Genomic DNA, 26761 nt, shown 5'->3' on the forward strand with positions numbered 1-26761 from the left:
GGCATATAGTTGTTTATAGTAGTCTCTTATAATCCTTTGTATTTCTGTGGTATCAGTTGTTATTTCTCTTTTTTCATTTCTAATTTTATTGATTTGCGTCCTCTCCCTTTTTTTCTTGAGTCTGCCTAAAAGTTTATCAATTTTATCTTCTTAAAGAATCAACTTTTAGTTGTATTGATCTTTGCTATTGTTTCTTCATTTCTATTTCATTTATTTCTGCTCGGATCTTTATGATTTCTTTTCTTCTACTGACTTTGGTTTTCTTTGTTCTTCTTTCTCTAGTTGCTTTAGGTGTAAGGTTTGATTATTTATTTGAGATTTTTCTTGTTTCTTGAGATGAGATTGAATTGTTATAAACTTCCTTCTTAGAACTGCTTTTGCTGCGTCCCATAGGTTTTGGGTTGTCGAGTTTTGGTTATCATTTGTCTCTAGGTATGTTTTTTATTTCTTCTTTGATTTCTTCAGTGATCTCTTAGCTATTTAGTAGCGCACTGTTTAGCTTCCATGTGTTTGTGTTTTTTACAGTTTTTTTCCTGTAATTGATTTCTAATCTCACAGCGTTGTGGTCAGAAAAGATGCTTGATATGATTTCAATTTTCTTAAATTTTCCAAGGCTTGATTTTTGACCCAAGATGTGATCTATCCTGGAGAATGTTCTGTGTGTACTTGAGAAGAAAGTGTATTCTGCAACTTCTGGGTGGAATGTCCTATAAATATCAATTAAATCTATCTGGTCTATTGTGTCACTTAAAGCTTGTGTTTCCTTATTTATTTTCTCTTTGGATGATTTGTCCATTGGTGTAAGTGGGGTGTTAAAGTCCCCTACTATGTTTGTGTTACTGTCAATTTCCTCTTTTATAGCTGTTAGCATTTGCCTTATGTTGGGTGCATAAATATTTATAATTGTTATATCTTCTTCTTGGGTTGATCCCTTGATCATTACATAGTGTCCTTCCTTATCTCTCTTAACAGTCTTTATTTTAAAGTCTATTTTATCTGAAATGAGTACTGCTACTCCAGCTTTCTTTTGACTTCCATTTGCATGGAATATCTTTTTCCAACCCTTCACTTTCAGTCTGTATGTGTCTCTAAGTCTGAAGTGGGTCTCTTGTAGACAGCATATATATGGGTCTTGTTCTTGTATCCATTCAGCCAGTCTTTGTCTTTTGGTTGGAGCATTTAATCCATTTACATTCAAGGTTATTATCAATATCCATGTTCCTATTACCATTTTCTTAATTGTCTTGAGTTTGTTTTTGTAGGTGTTTGTCTTCTCTTTTGTTTCCCCCCTAGAGAAGTTCCTTTAGCATTTGTTGTAAAGCTGGTTTGGTGGTGCTGAATTCTCTTAGCTTTTGCTTATCTGTAAAGCTTTTAATTTCTCCGTTAAATCTGAATGAGATCCTTGCTGGATACAGTAATCTTGGTTGTAGGTTTTTCTCTTTCATCACTTTAAGTATATCCTGTCACTCCCTTCTGGCCTGTAGAATTTCTGCTGAAAAATCAGCTGGTAACCTTATGGGGTTTCCTTTGTATGTTATTTTAAAATTTTCCCTTGCTGCTTTCAATATTTTTTCTTTGAATTTAATTTTTGTTAGTTTGATTAATATGTGTCTTGGTGTGTTTCTCCTAGGTTTTATCCTGTTTGGGACTCTCTGTGCTTCCTGGACTTGGGTGACTATTTCCTTTCCCATGTTAGGGAAGTTTTCCACTTTAATTTCTTCACTTATTTTCTCAGACCCTTTCTTTTTCTCTTCTTCTTCTGGGACCCCTATAATTCAAATGTTGGTGCATTTAGTGTTTCCCAGAGGTCTCTGAGTTTGTCTTCTTTTCATTCTTTTTTCTTTATGCTGCTCCTCAGTAGTTATTTCCACCATGCTGTCTTCAAGCTCACTTATTCATTCTTCTGCCTCAGTTATTCTGTTTTTGTTTCCTTCTATTGTATTTTTCATTTCAGTTATTGTGTTGCTCATCTCTGTTTGTTCTTTAGTTCTTCTAGATCTTTGTTAAACGTTTCTTGTATTTTCACAATCCATGCCTCCATTCTATTTCTGAGTTTCTGTGTCTTTACTATCATTACTCTGAATTCTTTTACCGGTAGGTTGCCTATTTCCTCTTCATTTATTCGGCCTTGTAGGTTTCATCTTGCTCTTTCATCTGGACATATTTTTTTGTCATCTCTTTTTTTTTTTTTTTTTTTTTTGATGGGTGGGATTTTGTTCCTGTCTTACTGGTTGTTTTGTGCTGAGGCTTCCAGCACTGGAGTTTGTAGGCTGTTGAGTAGAGCTGGGTCTTGGTGCCAATGTGAGGACCTCCGGGAGACCTCATTCCAATGAATATTCCCTGGGATCTGAGGTTCTCTGTTAGTTCAGTGGCTCAGACTCAGAGCTCTCACAGTAGGAGCTCAGGCCTGACCTACAGCTTGTGAACCAAGATCCCTCAAGCCATGTGGGGCAGCAAGAAAAAAGAAAAGGAAAGAAAAGAAAAAAAGGAGCAGAACAATAACAAAGAGTAACAAATAAAATAAGAGAAAACGAACAGGTATATTAGAAAAAATTAAAAAATAAAAATATAGATGAAACAACAACCAGAAGGTAAAAGAGAATCACAATGACAAAAGAAAGCAGAAAAAACAAAGCCAGAAAGGGCCTTGGCTATGGGGAGCAGGGTTTAGGCAGCGGCAGGGTTTAGGCAGTGGGTGGGGCCTATGCTTAGGATTCACAGGGCAGAAAAAGGTCCTGGGGGGATGGGGGTGAGGCTTAGACTCAACACAGCAGGAGGGACCCAGGAGTGCCTCTGGCCTTGGAGGGCAGAGGACGAGGTCCAGGACCATAGGAGGCTCCCTGGGCCAGAGGGGGGTTAGGAAACACTAGGAGCATTCCCTCAATCCTCCAATTCTGGTGTCTCCCTCCCTGCTGGCCTATCTTCTTCTCCCCCCACCATGACCCTAGGACCCACGTGGCCAGAGGGGGCCCTGGAAGGCAGGGGACCAGACCTGAAAGCCCAACAGACTTCCTAGGCCCAAGTGGGCAGGGGAAATTCCTGCTGCACCTCCCTGATCCTCCAGTCCTGGAGGGTCCTCCCCCACCATCCGCCTCTCCTCCTCTTCCCCCCTCCACCCTCTCTCCCATGCCCCTAGGACCCATGCAGAACCAAGGACCCAGCCTGGGAAACCCGGGCTTCCCGGGGCCCGATTGGGCAGGGGAAATGCTAGGCATGCTCCCCCTGATCCTCTGAGCCCCCGAGGATCTGAGGTTCCTCCAGGCGTGAGAACCCCTCCCCTCTCCCAGCCACCCCTCAGGGGCACTGGTCCTGTCTAGTCTTCACTTCTCCTCCTCCTTCACTCACCCCAACATCCTATCTGGTCGTTCAGGGGTTTCTTCCATCTCCTTGGGTGTTGAGGTCCCCCACCAGCATCTGGCAGGTGCCCTCGTTGTGGGGAGACTTGAACTCCGTGTGCTCCCACACTGCCATCTTGACTCCCTAGGTGCAGTTTTTATGACCACATCTTGATTTAGAAGAACGGTCATCAAGAAAGACTGAATCTTTTTAACTGTTAGTAAACAGATGGTTTTAGTTGCATCCAGATAGGAAATTAGATTTTGACGTCATTGATCACAGTTTCTAAATATATTCTACTCAGTGGTATATGTATCCTTTCATCCACAGATACTTTTGAAAAATACAATGGGCATATCACAATAAATGCCAAATGATTGAGTGAGATTAATTTTAAGTCAGAAGTGAAATTCCCAAAAGGGCAGAGCAAATCTTAAAACCCATGAAGTTCACTTCCCTGTCCTACCCCACTGCCTCTCGCCCTTCCTCACCCATGTTGACATATTCTGCATTTCCCCCATCCAGCATGCTGTTGGCCATGTGTGTTACCACACTTGAGAGAAGTTACAATAGTTTATTCTAAATGTTTTGGCTTTTACAGCCTAAATTGAGGCCTTTAGTGGCACTTGGAAATTATTTTTGTGGTTGACTTTTATAGATAACACATTTCCCACCCCTACCCCTTTCTGCTGGCTCCTTCGGAAATTTGGTTGACAGAAACTACACAGCATTCTGAAATCTGTAGGCCAGGTGCCCACATCACAGTAACAAGGATCACCATACGGGTGGCTTTTGGCAGGACATCAAAGTCTGTTCTTTCTCCTATTATCATTCCTAACAGGAAATTTGACTCCAGTGAATATATATAATATTTTCAGTAGCTTTAACTCATAACCCATTAATTACTTTTGGTTTTATTTATTGTGCTTCTGGTATTCCTCTTAAATTTAAAACTCTCCAAGAGTCTTTTAATTTTAATATTCTACTATTATTTATGGGAAATTGTAGCAGGGATATCGGTAGTAGTAAGAAGGGAGAAATTGATGAAAGATTTTTGTCACTATCGTCTTCCTTGGATCATTGAACCCACCACTTCCTTTACATCAAACGTTGTCTTGATTTCAGCCCAGGGTATTTTCCTGCCTCTGTCTCAGCACACCAATAAGCAGGCTACTTCCTTCATTTTCTCACTTTCTCATTATTCCACAAATATTTATTCATAAGGTCCTACTAGCCAGACATTTACAAAGGCCCTGGGAGGATTCAGTGATGAACAAGGCAGACCCAATCTCTGTCATCATGGAGCTCACTGGGGACAGATCCAAAACAAGAAAAGAAACTACAGTAAGTCCCCTACATACAAAACTTCAAGCTGCGAACTTTCAAAGATGCGGATGTGCATGCTTGCCTGTCCAATCACATGTTAGTTCACGCGTCTGGCATACATTGTCATGTACGTGCATCCTCTACAAGTGGTTGTGTTTTTGTGTACTTTACTATACGGGACTGTATAGATTACAGTGGTACAGTATCTTTATTTCAAACCCGGAATGTCTGGAAGCAAGTGTAAAAGCAGTGGTGATGTAGCTGGTACTGCTGTACTTTTCAAGGTACTGTATTGTAAGATTAAAAATGTTTTCTTTATACTTTGTGTTTGTTTTTTATGTATTATTTGTGAGAAAAGTATTATAAACCTATTACAGTGCAGTACTATATAACCGATTGTGTTAGTTGGGTACCTAGGCTAACTTGGTTAGACCTATGAACAAATTGGACTTACGAACATGCTCTCAGAATGGAACTCGTTCATATGTAGGGGACTTACTGTACTACAAGTCACGGTAAGTGTCATAAAGGAAATCAGCTGAGGAGCAGAGAGGAAAATTGGCTGTTTTTTCCTTCGGAAAGGTTGTTTGGGGAAGGAGTCATTGAGGAGGTGAGCTGTGAAGGGATGAGGAACCAGCCATAGGAACACTGTAGTTAAGACTGTCCCTAAAAATCCTGACTCTGTTCTCTGGTTTTGCTGAAGTTCATATCAGTGTATATTATCTATACGGGCAGATTCTGTCTTACTGTCTGGCAGCTTTCAGCTGGAAGAGTCTTCATCATCCTCATGGTTCCCCTATGACAATCAACCAGAACCACAGGGAGAAAGAGTCTACCCTTGAAACTCTGGGACAAGTACAATTGGCCTCAGACCTAAAATTCCTTGAAGTGATTTCTCTATTGGAACAGGATCTCCAAGAAACTTCAAGACTTAAGGATCCTTCCTGCTACTCAGGAATATGGAAACAGAAATCTTCCAGGGCAACACACACCTGAGCATGTTTGTTGATCCTCACTGCCCCTTTTCCCTACTTCCTTCACTCTTCATTCTATCCATTCATGCTGTAGAAGGAATTGCTTTCCTTAAAAGGAATTTTCTCAGTAAAACATCCGTGCAATCTGAACTGCATAATCTTACTATATTCTACTCTCTGCATCTAATTATACTGACTCAATACTTTTCACCTCCATGCCATATAAAAACAGAGCATTTTTCTTAATCATCACTAATGGGTTGAATGATGAATCCCCAAATGACAGGTACATGTCCTAACTCACAAAACCACTAAATGTGACATTATTTGGGAAAGGAGTCTTTGCAGGTGTCATGCAGTTAAGGATCCAGGATGAAATCATGCTGGATTACGGTGGGCCCTAAATCCCACCCTAAAGACAAGTCCCTATAGGAGAAGAGAAGGGGGAATAATCACAGACACACAAGGAAGAAGCCATATGATAACAGACAGGGATTGGAGTGATGCTACCATAAACCAAGGAATGCCAGGTGCCTTTGGAAGCTGGAAGAGGCAAGGGAAGATTCTCCCCTAGAGCCATTGGAGGGAGTATGGCCCTGCCAACACCTCAATTCATATTTCTGGCCTCCAGAACTGTGAGAGAATCAATTTCTGTCGTTTTAAGTTTGTGGTCATTTGTTACAGGGGCTGTAGGAAACGAATACATCATCTGAAGACTAGCTGATTTTTAAAGGTTAAAAAATTATAGTTTGCCTTTATTTTAGTGTATTTTACTTTATTTTAATGAAGAAAGCAAGTGACAAGGGGTGAAATAGCTTAACACGAGTACATTGCATGTTGCACAAACTATCACCAGCAAGCTCCACCATGGCTCTACCTAAGACTGTGTTCTCAGAGCATAGATACATCTCAGACCTGCTCATTCCCTGTGCTCCACTCCGCAGAGGGCAGCATAATATAATGGAAGGACAGCTGAACTGGGAATCGGAAGCTGTGGTTATTGTTGTCTCTGATTGTAGACTCTGGGTCTTGAGTTTCTATCTTGCCTCTTTGAACTCCATGGTGGTACCATCTTGAAACAGTAAAAATGAAATAAAATAATAGCTGTAAAAATGAGCTGCAGGTAATAATCCTCCATGAAAAAAAGAAGCTCATATAATTAGAGAAGAAAGGAAAAGATAGAAGATTTGTAGGAATTCCTGTCCCGTAGACATCATTGCACCTGAATAAGGAATAAGAACCCTCATTCCAAACGGGGCTGAGTGCCCTCAACATAGGCCACAATTTCTAATGCTGCCAAGTCACACTGATGAGTTTCCAAGAGTCACAGGTCCGCCACGATTCCTTCTTCTTTTTTTTTTTTTTTTTTGTGGTATGCAGGCCTCTCAGTGTTGTGGCCTCTCCCATTGCGGAGCACAGGCTCCGGATGCGCAGGCTCAGAGGCCATGGCTCACGGGCCCAGCCGCTCCGCGGCATGTGGGATCTTCCCGGACCGGGGCACGAACCTGTGTCCCCTGCATCGGCAGGTGGACTCTCAACCACTGCACCACCCGGGAAGCTCTATTCCTTCTTCCTCACAGCAAACTGATGTGAAAAGTATGTCATGCTGGGCACGTTTGGGGAGATTTAATATGCAGAGAGGTGATAGCCTCCTCACAAGCAGCAAACTCAGAATTAAACACCATTCCTGGCCATCAGCTCCATAAACTGGTATTTTCTGGGAGTCTTTGGAATACCTCTGAACACCCTGGTACCACTCAGTCCTACCTTGTGGGCCAAGCCCGTGGATGTTTCAAAAGAAACCCAGAGCAGCTGAGAGGGCGGTTTTGAGGAAGGTCTCAGAGGCCCCCTACCAAAGCAAAACCAGCTGAGTAAACTTCATGAGCAGACCCACAGCTCAGTTAGTTAGTCCCACTAAGACATCAGCCCTGACAAGAGAGGGCCCCAGTTCCATCGCAGTGGGGTAAACCCAGAGATTGTTCAACAGACTTAATGGAAGATGCTACAGTCTTCTTGTGCCTCCAGGCCCAGAACAGACAGAAAAGGAGTTAGGAAGGGAACACTAAAGAAAGGAGAACATAGGGGCTTCCCTGGTGGCACAGTGGTTGAGAGTCTGCCTGCCGATGCAGGGGACATTGGTTCATGCCCCAGTCCGGGAAGATCCCACGTGCCGCGGAGCAGCTGGGCCTGTGAGCCATGGCTGCTGAGCCTGCACATCCGGAGCCTGTGCTCCGCAACAGGAGAGGCCACAGCAGTGAGAGGCCCATGTACCGCAAAAGAAAAAAAAGTACATTGTAAAAGAAATAGGACAGAATAAAATCAAAATAGCATTATATGTCAGCAGTTTTGAGTAAAAACCAGAGAAAAAAGATCAAAGGAAAGATCCATCTCTATGAACGCTTGGTTTGTGGCTTTTTATCATTACACAGAAGCCTTGATGGCTTTTGCTCTTAATCTTAGCATCGATCATTTTAGCTATATTTTCATTTTTGCCTTTTGCACATTTGTAAAGCTCACCCACAGAGGCACATTGTCAAAGAGCCCTGAGATCATGAGGCAAGTGGTCAGTGTCCTTAGTAGTAGAACAAGCCAAAGAGGACTCCCTTTCCTATCCAGAGCACTGTGAGCTACTTATGTTCCCTAAAGACCCTACAGTGAAAAAAAAGAGAGGAAAAGAAAAGAAAGGAAAGGAAAGGAAAGAAAGGAAAAAAGAAAAGAAAAGAAAGAAACAATGAAGACAGAATCAGGGGAGCGGGGGTGGACTAGATGAACATGAGCAAAGCAAACCTGCCACTCTGAGGCTTCGTCTAGAGAAACCCTCCTGCTTAAGGAGAAATTTCAAGGGCCCCAGGTGGGTACAGTCTAGCAACTCCCTCCCATCACCTGCTTCCCCCTTCTGTGGTCATTTTCACAAGTCAGCAGGGGATAGAGGGGGGAGGGAAATCCAGTACATAGTCAAAATAACCAAGCACTCTGTGCCAAAAGGAAATGAGGGCTAAGAACTATAATGAGAGGGTAAGCAAAGAGCCGCTGCTTCCCAGCAGCAAGATGTGTCCATGAACAACAGCCCTGCTGGCCCCGGCACAGGCCAGAGCCTTAATCTGTAAATCACTGTGAAGCCCAAAACATCAAAAAAAAAAAAAAAACTTAAAAAAAGTGACCACCCCTGGAGTAAAGGCATAAGGCCACAAAATAACCCCCTGCTCTAACCTCCTGTGCATAACCCATGTGAAAATGCAAAAGAGCCCCAACGTCGGAGAGAGGGAAGGGTGGCTTGCCAGAAGCTAATTACATTTCATCAAGATGACAAAAAATGATGAGCACGTGTCCCATAATCCCAAATGAGAAACACACACGTCTGCACACACGGACACACACACACACCACTCCTAAGAAGGCTTGACTGTACATTCTCTCCTCTCCCTTTATAAGCCTACCCTAAAATTTCTGGCATGGGCCTGAAAGTCATTAGTAATTTAGCTGAAACATAAAATTTTACTGTGGCGCATTGGTAGCTATTATGAGGTATAAATCTGTGGGGCTCTGGCAGGTTGAATTCCCTCCTACTCTCCTTCCACATACTACAAAAAGCATTTAACTGTGCTGGGGGTAGGACACTTACATTTTGGAATTAAATTAGAGACATGAGAATACTAAAATACCCTTTCTTTTCTAGATCCACGCTAACCATTTTGAGCTGCTTTCTTGGGCCACGTCCCACTAGAGAAAATGTGATCTTCTTCAGGAAATTTGGGTTCAGCCAACTGCCTTGCAAAAGCTGCAGTGGACAAAATTATCAGGGCCACCAAAATTTGTGTTCGCTTGGTTCACATGTATCATATCTACCCAGGCTCAGCACGGTCAGAGGTCATTAGACAACACAAGTATCTTATTCATTAATTCCAATAGTTTCACTATAAAACTAAGCAAAGAGGGCTTCCCTGGTGGCGCAGTGGTTGAGAGTCCGCCTGCCGATGCAGGGGACACGGGTTTGTGCCCTGGTCCGGGAAGACCCCACATGCCGCGGAGCGGCTGGGCCCGTGGGCCATGGCCACTGGGCCTGCGCGTCCAGAGCCTGTGCTCCGCGGCGGGAGAGGCCACAGCAGTGAGAGGCACGTGTACCACACACACACAAAAAAAAAAAAAAAAAAAAAAAAAAAAAAAAAAACTAAGCAAAGAGAAAGACTACGTCTAGGGTGGTTTTGTTTTGTTTTCAGGAGAATTTTCTTATATTCTTGCAGTTTGTTTCAAGATTTTCTTCAAAACCCTTCTTGGCATCTTTAGGTCTTGGGTGCAAACATACTATGTTTTTGAGCATTGTACCATTATCATGTGAGATTTGAACATATATTATTGGAATGACTTAGTTGAAGGCATATGGGATTGGAACTGACACCTAAATTCTGTGCCCTTAGCCAGGGGGTAGCAAATATAAAAGCTTATTCCATCACCGGCCATTCTTGTGCCCATAGCAAATATTATTAATGGGTTACAGAAGTCATACAAGCTTCATGCAAATCTTGACCCAGTAGCCCTTTCTGAGTGACTCAAAACACAAGCTGAGCCTTCTTCTCAGCACCAGTCTGCAGGTAACCAAATGACGGATTTCTCAAAGCTAACACATGACATAACAAAACTCACTGGCTTTCTCGGGCCTAAAATGTGAGCACTATGAGAGCAGAAACCACAATTATCCATTTTGTGTCTCTGGCACCGATCTTGGTATCTGGCGCTTAGCTGGCCTCAGAAAACTTTTATTGAATGCTACTGAACTTTCTGACCCTGCCATTAATTCTAAGAGTTTCCGAAACTATATAACTTCTTTCCCTTATTTTATTTTCCTAGAAGATTGTATTATATCAAGTACCATTACTTTATTATAGTTAGCAAAAGAAATTAAATATTAAGTGAAATGTCACCAACACCATTAAATGTTTTTTAGAAATAATAATATGTTCAGTACAACTTAAAGCAAAATAAGTAGGCATGTTCTCTACTCCCTTGTTGCTTAGAGTCTGGAATGGAGTAGCCTAAAATGCAAATGAATATGGTTTATGGGGTTTCCTGTAGTTATGGTCCCTTCCAGAGGGAAGGCCCAGTCATCTTTATCAATTTTATCTAATTCCAAGGTATCATGGCAATTTTTCTTATCTGTTTAAGGGAGTGGAATACTTTTACACTGCGTTAAGAATGTTATTGGGGATGTTGGTCAGTATACATCTTTGCTAGTGAGAATACTTTCAGTAAAAAGTAGAGAAAACTAGTCTCAATGTGTTTAAACTACAAGGGAGGATTTACAGACTCATGTAATTAAAAATACCAGAGGGAGGGTAAGCTACAGGCAAACCCTGATTGAGCTACTCAATTATGTATTCAAGATCTTTTTCCTTTCTGTTTTTCTGCATAGGATTCATCTTAAGACTGGCTTACCTCATGATCCCAAAATAGCTGCAACGGCACTGAGAGTAACACACTCCCTTGTTAATTTCTTCAATAACAGCATCAATGTCCCAACATTTTTAGGAGAACAAAGGACATTTCATCTGTTTGCATGGCTTAAATTAGAAGGCTTAACATATATGCCCAAACCTTAACTAATTATTATAACCTATGAATAGAATACACTGATTAGATTGGCCTAAGTCATGTGCTCCACCTTCGACCCAGAGGTATAATCATTTTTCTCAGAATCAGATAGATATTGGATGCTGTTATGGAAAAGGATGAAGAGAATGATGCAAAAACAGTCAGCCAACAAATATCTACCATAACAACAACTCTTTCTGATGAACCGAGGCAGAAACTCCAGTGTGATCTAATAGCCAAGAATAGCTGTCAATACCCTGAGCATGTGCTACGTGTTATCCTACAGATAAAATGCAGGCCTCTGTTCAAAGGAGGCAGAGGGTCCATCCTTGCTCTCAATGAGTCGTGTGAGGGCAGCAGGTGGACCAGTGGGCAAAGAACATTTGGGAACATTAGGAACGTTTAAAGGGGGGATTGTTACCAAATTAACTATACTAACAGCTCTAGGCAAAACACCTGTAAAGAGTATTCTGAGATAGTCATAAGGTACTTCAGTGTCAACAGTATGAAGTTTCTATATAAAATGGACTCTACTTGTTCCATAGTGACTTAAATGACAAATGTGCTGTCATTCTAAAATGTAATGCCTTCCTCAGAGTTCCAGTATCAACCCTTAAAGCAGTCTTCTTAAGGCAGTTGATAATGTTTTTGAGTAGAGAGAATAGGGGAGAAAAAAATACAGAAGACAAGCATCAATTATATTTTTCAAGAAAGGGAATTAAGTCTATTTGAAGTTAGAGAAACGACCCCAAAAAATAAAATTAAAGTTCTTTAAGGTGAAAAGAAAAAGATACAAAGTAAAAATGACAACCAAGCTGAAACAGCATGTCTTGGAAAATAAAGGCTTATGATCAAAAGTTAATCGTGTATTACAGAGAAATAAATCGAATTGTAGACTATCAGAGAGAACAAGGAGAAAAGGTCATTACAGAAGTAAAAGGAGGTTTTTAAACATTAGTGGTCTAATAAAGCCATTTAGATTCTCTTTAATGCATAAAATTTCTCTCTCTGTCGACTGAAATGAACCTGACTTATTTCACTGTCTGACTAGCCTCTTCCTGTTATCTTAGATTTGTTGTCTTTTGGGCCTGGACGGTTGAATGCTCAACTTTATTCCTGAAGAATTGGCATGTCTGCTTTGCAGAGTGCACAGCAACAACTTAACTGGGGGGCAGCAAGAGGCGGGAGGGCCTACTGCAAGCTAAAACCTAAAATAAACAGAACAGAGGCACTAGTGGATACTTAAAAAAGGAATTTATGGCCCATTTCCTCATTTCCCCTAGGATTTTGCTTGTGAAAATAAATTTGATATTTTCAGCATTAAAAAAAAATATATTTTTCAAAAAGAAAACAGGCCAAAGTTTCACATGTCTAATCTACCATTCCAGCAAGACACCCAAAGTGTAATAGCATCAGTGGGACCCTCCAGAGGGGCACTGGCTCTGAAATCACTGTCTGTAGAGCCACCCACCCCTGAATATACGGTGAAGGTGACCTGGACAAGGCCAGGCCTGCTTGCTGGTGTCAAATGACTTATTCCAGCACACCTTATCCATGGCGAAGTGGAGAGCTGCCGAGAGGGCAATTTACATTAGGCTAATAGTTTTCCCCTCATTGTGAGAAGTTTATTTCTCCACAACATGTTTTTCCTCCTAGGGAATACAAATGGTGACTCCCAACAAGATAAATCATGGTGTCACAAACTATATCCTATTTATTTAATGGCTTTCTAGCCTAGCAATGTTGCAGACTTTGAAATTCTGTATAAGTCATAGTATTTCTAACATGCCTTAAAAGCCCACTCAACTCCCTCCAGCTGTTGAGGACAGGAAGTAAAGAAAATAAGACTTTTTCCTGCTAATCCTCCTAAGAGGAGTTGAGAAAGCCAGCAGAGCCATTTTGGAATTTTGCTGGGAAGCAAGGATTAGCATCTCTAAGAGACGCTGCCAGATTGTTTGATTACTGTTGCCGGGTTATTTTAGATGGGATCCAAATAACACGAGCTTGAGGTTAGACGGTGCACCTCAAAACTTGTGTCTGAGAAGCTATCCAAAGCTGGTTGACCATCCACTTCTCTAATATCCATTCCTAAAGCCATTGCACAAGGAATTTGAGAATAAGAATGCCATTAACGCATTAAAGGTAGTTATTTCACTATTTCAGTCTTTCGACCTTTAAAACCAGATTCCCTAATTTTCTGGGACTCATTTACTACAACAGCAAAAAGATTGAACTAGAAAATGTGAAATCACTCAGAGGATGGAGCAGTTCTCCGTCGGGGAAGATACTTGTCAAAGTTACAAACTTTCTCGAGGACAATAAGCAAACTCCCTGAGGACAGAGAAATCCAGCTATTCAACTTCCTGTTTCCTGTGTCGACTAAATAAAAATGCACAATGTGAGAGTTGTGAGTTAACTTTTATTTAGGGCAAAAGGAGGACTATAGCCCTGGAGACAGCATCTCAGATAGCTCCGAGGTACTGGCTCCAAAGAGGTAGGAAGGAAGCTCAGTAGTACATATGATTTTAGTGAAGGAGGGACATGCATCCAGCACACATTTTGGCAGAGGTTTGCTGCTAGTCACAAGGAGAAGATGTCACCATTAATGATTTTAGTGCTTTTCTAGATAAGTGAAGATGCAAGAATTGGGTTCATAAAATCCTTTCTATCTGAAGACCTCTTCTGCCAGTTTTTCCCAGAGCACTGAGTGCTTCACTCCTGATCTCCACCCTGAACTCCTTTCAGGGTGTGTTGAAGGTGAGCGACTGCAGTGGCTAATGACTTCATCCTTGTAGAGGCAGATGGCAAGGGACAATTTTTAGTTGGCACCTGTATCTAATAGTATGTGACACATAGTAGATGTTCAAGAAATGCTGGATGAAAATATGAATGCATTCATGGCATTTCTTCCAAAAGGTCCCTCCTTTAAAACATTTCTTTTGTCTGTTGGAAGTGAAGTATGCATTGTGCATATTTCACTGTTAATCCATGTTAACAAAGTCAGGAGGTCTTCCGTACCTGCCATTCATTCATTTATTAATTAATTCAGTGGAAACTTATTAAACAATATTATACGCCATGGTCTAAATTAAGCACTATAAAATACTCTCCCATATTTAAAAATACCATATATAGTATACATTGATTTTACTTGCTTTGACTATTAATTCATCCCAGAAGTTTTAGTCCGTATAAAGTCAACAGAATCATTAAATGAATAATATTGGTCTTTAAAAGTTAAAGAAAAAAACAACAACCCTCTTTCTATATATACTGGCTCTCCACTCATTTGCTGCATTTTGTTTTCAAGTATTTTTTGAACCCATCCGTATCAACAAGTGCTATAACTCATCTACTTTTATTAAGAGTCCCTGAAACTTTCCTACTGAAGAATGGAAACTATTAGAAAATCTTCTTAACTTACAGTTTAACCCAATCCTTGAAGTGGATTTTTTAAAAATTTACTTTAGGTTTAATTCATAATGCTTTCGAGAACCACCATTCTTATCAACAACACTGGGATTGCAAATTGGATTTGCATAATATAACAGTGCTGTAAAAATACACCAGTGCATTTAAAACACAAAAGATTCACACTCTTACCTCAGATCTCTAAACAGCCCTCCTATTTTACTCCATCATAATTGACCCTTTAGAAGCAGAAGTTTGCTTCCTTGCAGTTTTCTCCCATTCCCCTTTCACTTTGCATTTTTCTATATAAGCCTGAGGGATTCAGGAAAAAAAATTATGGGTATTAATTGATGGAGTTTATGAACAGAGAGCCCACTAAAAATTTCAAACCTGTGTTAATATGTCTCTTTCTCTACTTTTTGTTTTTTCCTTAAAGGACTTAGATAATTGCATCAGCTCTTCCTTTTGCTTGTGTTGATAGCTTAAAAGTGCGATGTGCTCATCCCAGGCTGCAATTATCTGGAACTTTCTCGAACCATCTTGTTACAGTAAAAATGGGTGGTCTTCCCTTTGGATCAGGAACTCTGGTAGTTAATCCACCACCCGAACCATCCGGTGCAGCCGTACCAATTGCTTCACAAGCTTTCCAGGAAATCTAACAAACCGAACAGAGCTCATGCCCAATTAGTTCCTACTCTCTCTTCATCAGCAATATTCCAGAAGATATTTTCCACTATGAAATAGGTATTTTGGAAAATTCTTCCAGCTTGTTTGCACAGGATTGACATTTACATAATCATGAACAACACTTTATGTGGTACTTAGGACTTCTTTCGAGAACTTTTATCCAAGGGCTGACCTGGCTTAACCCTACTTAACTTGTAAAAAATGAAGAATGTAGATGGCCACGGGCCACTGATGGATTAGACTTTGCCTTGGTTGTGTTTTCTTAGAGCCTTTGAACTGTGGCTTGAGTACAGTCTTCCTTAATATTCCCTCTATGGATCTTATTTTGTTACAGTAGCTGATCTTCTGGGGTTAGGAGAATGGAGAATGTGTTGGGTTTATTTTGCTTATAAATAGTATACCTTTGCAAGGAGGAGAGGAGTTTCCTTCCTAATGTTCTGGGGACCTACTCGTCTGCAACTATATAAAGTATCTGGAGCCCTATTTTTAATTTTAAAACCCAGTGCTGCTGAAGGGTGGAGAAATAGGTCTTCTCATACATTGCTTCCTGGTGGGAACTATAAAAGTATACATGCTCTCTGACCTAGCAGTTCCAATTCTAGAAATTAATCCTAAGGAAATAATAAGGATGTGGGCAAAAATTTAATAACTAGCATAGTCACTGCAACACTGTTTATAGTATAGCAAACTTGAAAACACACAAGGGTAAAACAAAATATATCTGTATGCCTACAGAATGAAAAAGTAGGTGCCATGGAACTGCATATATTGTAAAAATGTCTATAATATTGACTTTGACAGACTATCCCAACGTGTTGGTGAATTAAAAAAAAAAAAGTCCCATTCTATACCAAATGATCCCATTTTTGTAAAAAAAAATTTTTTTTTTAAGTAGGCAGTTTTAAAGTAAAACCTGCCTAAATGTATACATTGCACAATCAAAGCAGGAAGATGCTTCCTGAAATATGAACATTTATGTGGCAGGATTATGGATGATATTTATTTTCTTTCTTTGTTTTCTTACTTATATTTTCTAACTTTGTTTTTTTTACCATAACAACATATACTAGCGTAGTAATAAAATTTTTTTTTTAACTTTGGGTTTTTTTAAGGGAGGGAGTTGCTTTATTTTGCTTCTCAGGTAAATGAAGTCAAATGAAGCTTGAAAGTCAGTGGACTGGTAGAGCTCGCCTGCATGTGTAGGAGAGACCGGTCATAGAAGGAGTTTTGGACTTGGCTTCAGGCCTGAAATCCAGGCTCAGCTCTGCCCACCCAGTCTCAGTGCGAATCAGCAAATCCTTTTACTTTTCTGAGTCTCAGTTTCACCACCTTTAGCTGAGGACAGCACTGTTCCTCTATAGGATAACATAATCTCCCAGGATTATGGGCATCAGGTAAGATAATACAAGTGAAAAGGTTTGGAAAAGTTAAGCCCGTCCAGTGAATAGAAAAACCAGGAATCAGCAGACAATACAAACAGCAAATCACAGGCTGGTCCAACTAGCTGAGGCACTTTCCTACTCATATCCATCTTGACCTGCTCCAGCCTCCTTACGGTCCTAACAAGGAATCCTACCCACCAGTTTCAGCATGCAGCCTGCTTCTCCGCTTCTGTTCCTGAATTCAGCACTAGCAGATGTGTGCAGAGTTAAAAAGGCAGCTCTGTGTTTTCCTACATTCATTTCCAGTAACCCAGTTTGCCTGCTGCTAACTACACACCTGCAGGGTGTATTGCCTCAGACAATTCCACTGCACTTTGAAGCCCTTAGTTGTTGATGTTAAATATGCCATGGTAGACACAGTGCGCTCTGTTTTTGTTTTTCCACACGAATATCACAATAGCCACATGAGGGAGAGGTCTTACTTCACAAATCCACAATACTCTGAGTCGTCGCTCTGGAAAATACCCCTTCCACAGCCTCAACTTGGGAGAGTTCCTTTATCTTTGGATTTCCCCCTGCTTATCTACCTCCTGTCCCCAGACTGATAAAAAATGAAAGTCTAAGACAGAGTTTGTTATGTCTGAAGGTTTACTTGCCCAACCTGTAGGGGCCCACATTATTAGTTTTTGAGTCACATTTCTTGGCTTTCAAGCCTGCAGAAAAGCACTTGGACTTAACGTGAAGGAAACAAGTTTTCTCAGGTAGCCAGGAAGGAGGATGCTGTTGTCTGATGGCCCCCAAAGAGTCTTTTATTCCCACTAGAAAATGACAAACCAAGTTACCAAGTGGAATATCTGCCTTGTTGGAACCTTCCAGGCTCCCTGCCGTCTGAGCTAAGAATGATAAGGACAATGTCTAATAATCCTTACTTTACATTGGCTATTTTCAAAAATATGAAAAGCACTTTTATAACGTGCTTGGGACCCATGCAGGGACAGCCAGGTCAATAAAACGGCTTTTTGCTCATGCCAAACGCCAGGCATTTATTTACCAGGTTAGGTAAGAATGTGGGATCTTGCGAGCAAGAAGAAGAAATGTGGTTTTAGGACAATAAATATACAGTGTGTGTCCTCAAGCCTCCTGCTGACCATCAGGAGGAGAGTTTGGCTGCCATCAATTCTGATAACCAGGGAGCGCTTTGTTCCTGGCCATGCCTCCCAGTGCCCTGATGCATAAGATTTTAAATAATTTCAGCTGTGGCAAATGACGGCCCAAGGAACAGCTTCAGCCCAGAAGAGACAAAGGGACAGTGTTGGAGAAAGAAAAGCAGTGGTATTCTTACTGCATTTTAAAATTAATAGAGTCGGTTATAGTTTCTAAGTACACTTGGAATTCCAGCTGCCAGAGAATGGGTTTGAACACTGAAAGCCCTCTTTAATCCGTCGTGGAGCCCGGACAGGTAGTGGTGTTCTCCAGCAAGCAGGGCACACGTAGTGGCACTGTGAAGCCAGCAGAGAGAGCCTGCCAGGAAGCCTCGACACTGTCCTCAGGGGATGGCCTCCACACAACGGGCAGGCTTTGATCTCCACTGAGACTGCTCCGGGGATGCCAACGGTGAGGTGGGTGTCCACGAGTTCATTTTACAGAGACCATCAAAGCTGCTTTCAGATGGTAAAGACGAACAACCTGGCCTCTATTTGAACAGCTAGCAGCTCTTCAGACTGTCTAATTCTCAGAGCCGATTAAACAGAAAGAGAGCTAAGAAATAGAGAGTAGGTTGAGTCCTGGACAGAAGCAAAAGGGAGAATAAGGCAGCCGAACTGAGGGTGCTTCTGTGCCACTGGTTGGCATCATCTAAACATCAGTTTCCCTACCTTGAAATAAACCATTGCTAAGTGTTACACCATTGCAGTACACAATTCGAGAGAACCATGATTTGGCCAATGATGCATATTAAACTTTAAAATAATCACCAAAATATCAAGCAGTGATTTGTCAGAACACTGCGAGAAAGGACAACCTTGGAGAAGAATTTAAAGAACATAACAGGAAAGAATCTACAAAAGAATGGATATATGTGTATGTATAACTGATTCACATTGCTGTACTCCTGAAACTAACACAACATTGTAAATCAACTAGACTCCAATAAAAATTAAAAAAAAATAAAGAACATAACACAAGTAAATGAGTTTTGAAACCAAATTTAAATCCAGTGGAAAGGAACTCAAGGAAAGCTAATTTAGCAAATCGCCATAGTCTTTATCATCTTGCTCTTCTTACTTAAGAAATCAAGGATGTATTTTTGCAACATTATGTTTTATTAGTGACACAGAAAATTGGAAAATAACTGAAATCATTTCTCTATGTCCCTTCCACCCCCTCCTCACCCCAATTTTTTTCTGTATGAAAATCATAATGTCTTTCATTGAGACATTAAAACAATCAAGACTAATGAGATGGGAATTGTTAAAAAGACTGATTCTATAGTGGGACAATAATTATCTTTGGAGAACATGATATATTCTCTCTGGGTTGAGGGGTAATGTCTAAAGACTAAACATTGCTTAAGTGTCACTAGCCAGTAGTTAGTCTTTAAGTAGAAGATAAAATACATCATCGAACAATACAAAAGAATAAAATAAACTACACTGGCACTTAACATAAGAAGAAATATAATCAATAAACATAGAAAATGCTCACCAATGGCCAGGAGAACACAAATTAAAGCAATAAGATTGCATTTTTCTCCTAGTAAATTAACAAAAAATTCAAAAGAGCCATGGCATCTAGTGTTGACAAGGATGCAAGAAACAGGCACTTAAATATTATTGGTGGGAGTGTGAATTAAAATCAACTTTTTGTGGAGGGGTGGGGAGGAAAAGGAAAAAAATTGTAGCGGCTATAAAACATTTTCAATGCACAAATCCTATAGAATATATAAGAGGCTCAGTAACCAAACTCAAATATTTTGCTGAATCACAGAAGCTCAATTCCAACCAAGTCAGGGTTCCCCTCTTTCCCCTCGAGCATTTCTAAGTCTTGACATCATGTCAAGATGTGAGGAAGGAGGCAGAGAGGGACACAATCCTTGAAGTCATCATTTCCACACCGCATCCTCCAAGGAAGTCATCGTCTCCACACCACATCCTCCAAGGAAGTCATCATTTCCACACAGGCATTCTCCAAGGAAGTCATCGTTTCCACACCAGCATCCTCCAAGGAAGTCATCGTTTCCACACCGGCATCCTCCAAGGAAGTCATTGTTTCCACACCGGCATCCTCCAAGGAAGTCATCGTTTCCACACCGCGTCCTCCAAGGAAGTCATCGTGTCCACACCGCGTCCTCCAAGGAAGTCATCGTCTTCACACCGGCATCCTCCAAGGAGGTCATCGTCTCCACTCCGGCATCCTCCAAGGAAGTCATTGTTTCCACACCGGCATCCTCCAAGGAAGTCATCGTTTCCACACCGCGTCCTCCAAGGAAGTCATCGTGTCCACACCGCGTCCTCCAAGGAAGTCATCGTCTTCACACCGGCATCCTCCAAGGAGGTCATCGTCTCCACTCTGGCATCCTCCAAGGAAGTCATCGTCTCCACACCGCATCCTCCAAGGAAGTCATCGTCTTCACACTGGCATCCTCCAAGGAAGTCATCATCTTCACACTGGCATCCTCCAAGGAAGCATCATCTCCACACCGGCATCCTCCAAGGAAGTCATCGTCTCCACACCGCATCCTCCAAGGAAGTCATCGTCTCCACACCGCATCCTCCAAGGAAGTCATCGTTTCCACACCGGCATCCTCCAAGGAAGTCATTGGCTCACTCAGTCCTCAACTGTTATCCCAGAAGGTCACTGATGAGATGTCCCTTGTTCCTGGTGGCAAGGTCCCTAGATGTCTGGCAACTTTCTCTGCTCCTTCCCTGCTATGCTTGAGGACCTGGCAATCATCCTGCTCCTCCCCTGCTCAGCTGGAGCCATGGAATCCTTTGCTTCGGTGCCACGCACAGCATTTTTTCTCTGGGTCCCTGCTGCCTCCACCCCCTGAGGCTGGCTTCCTCTCTGAGATTATAACCTGGGAAACTTAGGGCCTGGCCTGCCGCTGGGACCTACAAATGTCTCTACTGTCCTCACTTCCCCTCCATCCCCCACCTCCACCAGGCCAGAGGAATTTTCTCTAACCTAAAACAGAAGTTCTGCAGTCTTTTATGCTGTCTCCCACACATTTTGTCTTTGACAGTTTTCTTCATTCCCCTAAGGATTTGGGGAAAGCCCTTGAAAACTTTTGTCCCCCTCTGATTTCAGAATTGGAACATCCCTCCTCAGTGACAATGAACATCGAAGACCCTAGCTTCTTGAATATGGCAGAAGCAGGAGGAAGAGAGAGAAAACATTGCTAATATTTCCAAAACGTCGAATTTATGAGCTAACAATCCGCTACTCTCTTATAGAAATAAAATCCTACAAATATGTAAAAAGATATAGAGAGGATTACCATAACATTGATTGTAATAGAGAAAAATTAGAGATAATTTAAATTTCCACCAAGATACCAGATGGTTAAATAAATCATAGGAAACTGATAAAATGGGGGAAAAAATCCGATAATACTGATAACATTCTAGGTAAACATTAAAAAGAATATGTACATCTTTACGTGCTGACTTGGGAAGATCCTATGAATATTGTGAAGTGTAAAGGGCAAAATTCGGAATGATATGTGAGATATCTCATTTGTTTAAAAAAAAGCCCCTTATTTCTGCGTATGTGTACATGTGTTAATATGAGCACATAAAGAGATTGCTAATGCTAGTGGTAATAATTTCTATGCAGTGAAATTAGCATGAGGAAAGACTTTTCCTTTTTTCGCTTTACAATGTTTTTTAAACATTTTATTTGATTTAGCAGGCACCTACTACCTTTAAAGATTTTTTATTTAAGTAAAAAAATGCATGTTAATTTAGCTCTAGATGGGACTTCATACATTCTCAAAGCATATATAATTTCTTGAAGAATCAGGAACTAAGATGTAAAATGAAGACCTTTCATTCATTGAAGGTTATGATTCAGTAGCAAAGATGGATCACTTAAGTTCCACGATGATTATAAGAATCATTTTGCAAAACCCTGACTGGAAAGTAGATTCCTGCTGTGAACTGTAAGAGACCAAAATTTCAACATAATTGTAGAAATTTAAATACCTTATCATACCCTGCCAAGCTCTGTGAGTCAAATAAATGTACGATATCTTATTTTAAACAAATGATGACAGTTGACAACAAAGTATAAACATGATCCAAACTAATATATGTGCTAATTGTTCTTTGTTTTAATCCCCAGTGCACATTCTCCATTAACTGTGAGATTAACTGCCTTGTCTTGAATCAAACCTAGGAATAGCTTCTTCCACCACTGATAGCACTTCAATATCGAAGGAATCTGATGGGTCTGAAATCCAGGCCCAAACTGTACACACTTGGCCCAACTAGAGGCGTCATAATGATGTAGCAGAGGATAAAATGATTAGCTAGGCTGATATGCTTGGCACAGAATTATATTATGGCCACTTAATTAACAATGCTGATACCCTATCTCCCAAACAGGATCTAGTATCTTTTTTAAAAATTAATTTTTATTGGAGTATAGCTAATTTACAATGTTGTGTTAGTTTCTGTTGTACAGCAAAGTGAATCAGATATATCAATACATATATCCACTCTTTTTTAGATTCTATTCCCAATAGGTCATTACAGAGTACTGAGTAATCCCCTGTGCTATACAGTAAATTCTTATTAGTTATCTATTATATATATAGCAGTTTGTATCTGCTAATCCCAAACTCCTAATTTATCCCTTCTCCCTGCTTCCCTCTTGGTAACCATAAGTTTGTTTTCTACATCTGTAACTCTATTTCTGTTTTGTAAAATAGGTTCATTTGTACCATTTTTTAGATTCTACATCTAAGTGATATCATATGATATTCGTCTTTCTCTGTCTGATTTTCTTCTCTCAGTATGATGCTCTCTAGGTCCATCCATGTTGCTGCAAATGGCATTATTTCATTCTTTTTTATGGCTGAGTAATATTTCATTGTATGTATGTACCACATCTTTATCCATTCATCTGTCGATGGACATTTAGGTGGCCTCCATGTCTTGGCTATTGTAAATAGTGCAGCAACGAACATTTAGGGTGCATATATCTTTTTTTTCCTTTTTTAAAAACTCTACAAAATATTTTATTGTTTGGATGTGTGAAATAAATTTAGGAGGCAGAAGAATAAATACTGGCTCTCAAATTTCTTTGCTAGTGATACACGGAATACAAAAGGAATAGTTTGACAAGTTACAATCAGTTCAGTTTGGGATACGTTGTTTGAGTATGAGTCTGAAACTCCAAGAAGAGTCCTAGATATAGAATTAAGTTGAGTTTTTTCATACAGAATTATCTAGCACAATATATTGATTAATCAATATAATGCCAATTTATAATAACACCAAGTTCTCATTATATGTGGGTCATTTCTTGAGCACTCTGAACTGTTACATTGACATACAGTACTTGCCCACTCCCATACCAACATTACACTAGTTTTATTTTAAAAGTCTTGTTATTGCATAAATAAGTCTCCACAACTTATCACGACCACATCTTCTTCTTCCTCTTCAAAATTGTCTTGGCTGTTTTGGTTCTTTTCTTTTTTTTTTTTTTATACAGCAGGTTATTAGTCATCAATTTTATACACATCAGTGTATACATGTCAATCCCAATAGCCCAATTCATCACACCACCACCACTACCCCCCCGCAGCTTTCCCCCTTTGGTGTCCATATGTTTGTTCTCTACATCTGTGTCTCAATTTCTGCCCTGCAAACCAGTTCATCTGTACCATTTTTCTAGGTTCCACATACATGCATTAATGTAGGATATTTGTTTTTCTCTTTCTGACTTACTTCACTCTGTATGACAGTCTCTAGATCCATCCACATCTCAACAAATGATAGGGTACATATATCTTTTTGAATTATGTTTTTTTCCAGATATATGCCCAGTAGTGGGATTGCTGGGTCATATGGTAGTTCTATTTTTAGTTTTTTAAGGAACCTCCATACAGTTCTCCATAGTGGCTGTATCAATTTACATTCCGACCGACAGTGTAGAAAGGTTCCCTTTTCTCCACACCTTCTCCAGCATTTATTGCTTGTAAATTTTTGATGATGATCATTCTGACCAGTGTGGGGTGATACCTCATTGTGGTTTTGATTTGCATTTCTCTAGTAATTAGTGATGTTGAGCATCTTTTCATGTTCCTCTTGGCCATCTGTATGTCTTCTTTGGAGAAATGTCTATTTAGATCCTCTGCCCATTTTTTGATTGGGTTGTTTGTTTTTTTGATATTGAGCTGCATGAGCTGTCTAGTATCTTTATAGGTGATGCCAAAAGAAGAACCCAGCTGGCCCCCCAGGGGAGTATTTTTGCTTCATATGTAAAAATAGTAACTCCCACTATTAAATAAGAAAATAGCCACAACTTCAAAACATCTGCAAGGGAACTTTCTCTTCCCCATAAGCACCTACCCATGTAAAAAGTTTGGATCACCTCAATAGTAAGAGAAGCCTTTTCAAACATTTCTAATAATTATTCATTCAATCAACATTTGTTGAATGAGTGCTATGTAACAGGATCAGATAATATTTATTTAGTACTCACAATGTCCCAAGCACTGGTCTACTTTCATAAATTAACTCACTTAATCCTTATGACAAGCCTATGAGTTGGGTTCATTGTTTTTCAGATTTTACAGAACTGGGCCCTGGGTCACAGAAATGAAGTCACTCATTCAAGCTCACAGAGACTGTCACTAGAGAAGCTGAGATTTGAACCCAGGTAGTCTGGCTGCAGAGCCCTGCTCTTCACTCCATAAACTAGGCTAAAAATAAATAAATAAAGGACACATTCTAATGGTGGAAACAGAAATGTAAAAAATAATTAAAATGCAGAGTAATGCTATGGGAGCATAAATGCAGAGATGAATAAAGAAAAACCACAAGTACCAGGGTTGAGTTCACAAATATTATGGAAATGTGTAAGGTGGGGGGACTGGATAAAATTTATTCCATTTTTTTGGAGCTCCATATTAGCATACATATGACTAAATGAAACACCTTCTTCATCCATCCAAATTAAAAGTGTATAAATTAATGAGTTCTAATCTCTCAATTGTACTAAACTGGGTGTTTTAAAATTTACCTAATTTCAGGAGACTAATTACCATTTAATACTTTACCTCTATAAGAAACAGTTTATGATCCTGAGAGAAAATATTGCAGCATTTTATTTAATGGAATGAAGCTGTCCACTGAGAAAGCTTTTTACCTGTAACCCCTAAAATAAGTAGTCCTGGAAGAGTGACCAACTGACTTTTAAATCCCAGCCCTTCTCTTTTTAGAAATCCTGCCAATAAATGGAATCTCCATTTTCGCTTTCCTCTACTCTAGACACAAACATTCATTTTGCTAAGATGTTGGCATGTCATTGGCAAAATTCACTTGTTGTGCTATTTCTATTCATCATCCTTATACCAGACCTCATCCCAAAAGAGTGCTGCATAAGATACCACATGTGTCCTCTAGCACTTCAGGAATTAAGAGGATATGGTTAATAAAAATGGAATCCCCATGACTTCAGACTAAGTTCCCCAGGAAAGACATCCATCCCGATGTGGTTATGAGTTCTTTCTCAAAGTCAGCTTTTGTTCTAAGCTCAATTAGGTGTATCAAGGTAAAACTCAGCTATACAACTCAGAACTTTTAAAAGTTCACTATATTAACTCTGTCTCAATCCATTCAAGCTGATATTTAAAAAATGGCACAGGGCTTCCCTGGTGGTGCAGTGGTTGAGAGTCCCCCTGCCGATGCAGGGGACACAGGTTCGTGCCCCGGTCCGGGAAGATCTCACATGCCGCAGAGCAGCTGGGCCCGTGAACCATGGTCGCTGAGCCTGCACGTCCTGAGCCTGTGCTCTGCAACGGGATAGGCCACAACAGTGAGAGGCCCGCGTACCACAAAATAAATAAATAAAAAAATAAAAATAAAAAATGGCACAGATAGGTTGGCTTATAAATAACAGAAATTTATTTTTCACAGTTCTGGAGGCTGGGAAGTCCAAGATCAAGGTGCCAGTGAGAGATTCTATGTCTGTGGTGTGCCTACTTCCTGGTTCAGAGATGGCCATCTTCTTCCCATGTCCTCACGTGGAAGAAGGGGCAGGGGAGCTCTCTGTGGTCTCTTTTATAAGGACACTGACCCTTCCTGCAGACTCCATCCTCATGACCCAATCACCTCCTAAAGGCTTCACCTCCTACCACCATCATGTTGGGGGTTGGGATTTCAACATATCAATTTAAGGGAGAACAATAATATTCTGTCCATAGCAAACCCACTCCACAATATTTAATTATCGATATTGACTTTCCAAAGAAGTCAACCGTCACAGAGGCAGGTGAAAGGAAAAGCATTTCGATTTAAGTCAAAATGTGATGCATTGTTATAATTAGCCAGGCGATGGGAACACAAAGAGGCCTGCCGTGAGCCCAGCCCACATTAGCCCAACACCAAAGTTTGAGGTAGGTCAGTAGTCCTGCTTCATGTTCATTACTTTGTAGAGTATATTTTTGAAGTCCTTTTTGAAGTCCTCCTTAATTCAAAAGTAAAATCTTTGTCAAATAAAGACATAAATAGCTTCCTCTCCAAGACTGAGGGCCAGATTCCTTCCCTCAGAATCCCCATGGAACTTTATCATACTACTAGATGAAACATATTTAGCCAATATCTGGGTTTCAGCCAAGGTGGAATAAGAAGAATCTATTTGATATGACATCAAATTAGTCACTTTTAAGGTAATAGCATAATCATCTGTCAGACAACATTACTTGTAGGGAACAACCATCTGCTGGAAAAAAAATAGAAAAAGAAAATCTAAAGGTCATCTCATTTCAACTGAAAAGCTGAATTGTAAAAATTATGGTTGGCAAAGTGATATCTCTTCAATCAAAATAAA

Source organism: Mesoplodon densirostris, chromosome 1 (assembly GCF_025265405.1).
Source record: "Mesoplodon densirostris isolate mMesDen1 chromosome 1, mMesDen1 primary haplotype, whole genome shotgun sequence".
Taxonomy (NCBI): domain Eukaryota; kingdom Metazoa; phylum Chordata; class Mammalia; order Artiodactyla; family Ziphiidae; genus Mesoplodon; species Mesoplodon densirostris.